Below are 3,460 nucleotides of genomic sequence, written 5' to 3' on the forward strand. Positions count from 1 at the left end.
CACACAGACCCACCCTGCCCTGACTGCCTCCCGGCCCTGCAGTTCGTCCACCATGTCTCAAAGAACACTTTCATGTCTTATGCCATTGCCTGGACATTCATGGCTCTGGGTCCGCAACCGCACACATCGTCTCCTACAGCAGTCGATCTGCGAGCCGGTCTCTCTGTCAGTGAAAACGAGCGTGCACAGGTGTGTTTGAACAGGCAATGCATAAGCAGACTTACACCGACTAAGGCGATACATTACAGAGTCCTGTAGTGAAAAATGTTTGTTTTGTTTGTCCTGAGTTTTGCTGCAGATGTTTCGTTTTAATGTTCTCTCCCCGTTTTATTGGTCAGATGAACTGTCTTTTTTTTACTGCATTGTTCCGCAATTTTAATTGGTCTGTTCTGTTTTACTGTATTTTTACTACTTCTGAGACCAAATGTGTGAATTGTATGTACAATGATGTTGCTTGTACTTTGGCTTTCACTGCCCATCTTTAATACTGAGGAATCGGGTTTGAGGACTAATACTGTCTGACTGGTTCTCAGTTGAGTGCCTTATAAAAAAAGAAATGTATTTCCAAATATATTAATTTGTTGACAGATTGCTTTCTCTATTTTAATCCTACAAAGAAACATCACATTGCACTATGAATGTTCTTCGAAAAGGCTTTTTAATATTTTACAAAGTGATACAATAGCACTTAAGTCCTTATGCCTTCCATTTGTACAGTATTTCTCTACTAGGACAAAGCTGTTGACCACTTTCAACCTAGCCGGTCCCATTCTTGGCTTGTCATGACTGGCGAAAATGTTAATCTTTCAAACATATCGGATCTACAAGCTCACAACATGTGATGCGTTGTGAGCCTTTAGATCGGCTATTCTTTGCCACGCCACACTGCCATTATGACTACTACATAGATGTGGGGTTTGAGTGGTTAGAAATAGAATTACCATTTCTTTGTTCATCTTGCCTCAGTTGCCTGGATAAATTATGAACAACTTAATACACAAGACATTTTCCTTATGAGAGAAACACAACACGCCTCACTCACCCATAAGGTAACAACCACACAAACGTCCATGAATAGAATACATATATTATATTTCATCATGGAAATATGGGTGAAAAGGAGAAATTTAAATCCCCCTTTCCACAAAATAGAAAACAAACGCATTTAGTCCTTGAGGATATCTGGGTCCTGGTTTTCTGCAGCGAGTTTCAGCTGTTTTTGCCTCTCCATGTAGCGGTACCCTCGCATCACACACAGGAAGCCTCCGTAGCCCGTCAGCAGCATCATGGAGGCAGAGAAAGCCTTATACCCGATGTCAGCCAACCTCTTTCCAGTAACCATGGTGATCCAGGAGAAGGTCTCTGTGGGTGAGAAGAGTTAACAAGTCAGTTTACTTTACCTGCAAGAAAACGATCTGGAATCTAGAGTTGCAACACCAACCCTTGACAGCCCATACTGTACATCCAAACAGACAGTCCTATCTGATTGTATTACATTGCCATCTCTAGGTGCCAGATAGCCAGTGGTGGAAAAAGTAAAGTACTCAAATCCTTTACTTAAGTAAAAGTATCAATACCGCAACCTGTAACAAGTAAAGGTCTGAAATTCAAAATATACTTGAGTAAAAGTACAAAGGTATTTGGTATCAAACTGTAATTTAAAGCACCAAAAGTATAAAGTACTCATTAGGCAGAGTGTCGAATTTCATGTTTTTAGATGTATAATGTATTTGAAAATAGCAGGTATGATGTTATTGTTTTGTGATAATCAAAATCTACAAAGTAAATATTAAGTTTTAAAATAAATGCAGTGGAGTAAAAGTATTGAAAATTTGAAATACGTGGATCCGAGATGTAGTGGAGTAGAAGTAAAAATATTAAAATCTGAAATACTCAAGTAGAGTACAAATACCTCAACACTTTACCTAAGTACAGTACTTAGCTACTTTACATACAACACTGCAGATAACAAGCAACGCATGAGTTGCTTGTTAGGTCAAGAAAGGTGTTGCTGTCCTTTCTTGACCCAAGACTGAGAATTTGACACCTGTCCTGTCATATTTGGACAACATCCATCATGCATAAACAATCCAAACAATCTGATTTAAACCTGTTCGCAGTGCTACTAGTGAGGCAAATGTAAAAAAAAAGAGAAGAAAAAAGGAATTGTTATACTTACACTGTATTAATCAATCGATGTTAATAGGTAGACTTTTCTCCTTTTCCAAGCTCAAAGTGTAGCCCTCCTAGGACAGGTTAGCTAGATGACAACGCTACCTAGGAAAACACAAACAGAAAGGGCAACCTCAAGAAAACAATAAAGACTCGTCCCTTTATCTTAGGATGCTTTTGTTTCAAAGCTTACCGTTGTTGTTTTTGTTTAAGTTGATAACCGCTGATCATTTAATTCACCCCCAATGTCAAACGCAGCACAATGTGAGTTAGCTAACACCACTACAAACCAGCAGACGTCAAATCAATGACGGGAAGCTACAGAGGACAATTCGCTGTAGCGCATTTCGACCAATGTAAGTTTCTACCCGGTACGGAAATATTTTGAAGATGCACACGAGGTTTGATCGATTGAAGAATTAGACGTTTGCATATGAAAAGGTACAGTTTCATGACAGTACAGTACAGTTCACTGGTACACGGTCAACTAAAAGGAGCTTGTTTCCATTGAGATCCTTTTTTTCCCCTTTTTAAATTCATAACACTGAATGACAGACAGCAATATCATCAGAAAAACAGTTGTAAACAAGGTTACAGTTTTGTTCACACGCAACTGTGTTATAAATACTGGCTGCGTTATTAATCACATGCGACATTCTGTGTATTGTATTGAATACTACCGGTAATCCAATATTTGACAATGTTAGGAAAGTGCCCCATCTTGTTACAAAGCAGAGGTAATCTACTACACTTAATATATGTTCACTGTTCATCACAGTTAAACGCATAGATAAAGGTTAAACGTTGTTTGGTTTTTTGAATTCCAACCGCCCTTGGCTTGAAATATAAGGAATCGTCCCTTATTTGGAAGGTTATCTGTTTATTGAACTGATTTAGGTTTAGTTTAATTTAGTTAGTCACATTAGTACTTTCTGCTTCTTTCCAGATAAACATAAAGATATGTCAAATCGAATCGTGTGCTTGCATTTTGCTAAGAGATACGTTATATACATTTATATACACTTATTTATATTAATGTATTAGTGAATTAATGTTCCCCCTTGACTTGAAAGGGAAAATGCAAACATTAAACTTTTCCCAAATATGGACATGACTGACATCATAGATGTTTGACGTCATAGACCCCATGAGACTGACATGTGGTCTATGACGTCAGACATCACAATATATAATAATAAATGGTAATAATATAATAATAAATAGAGCCCCGGCCACAACCTAACGTCATTTGTTCCTACACGGAATTATTTTGAAGATGCACACGGAG

The sequence above is a fragment of the Nannobrachium achirus genome (genome assembly GCF_963921795.1).
Source record: "Nannobrachium achirus genome assembly, chromosome: 6".
NCBI lineage: Eukaryota > Metazoa > Chordata > Actinopteri > Myctophiformes > Myctophidae > Nannobrachium > Nannobrachium achirus.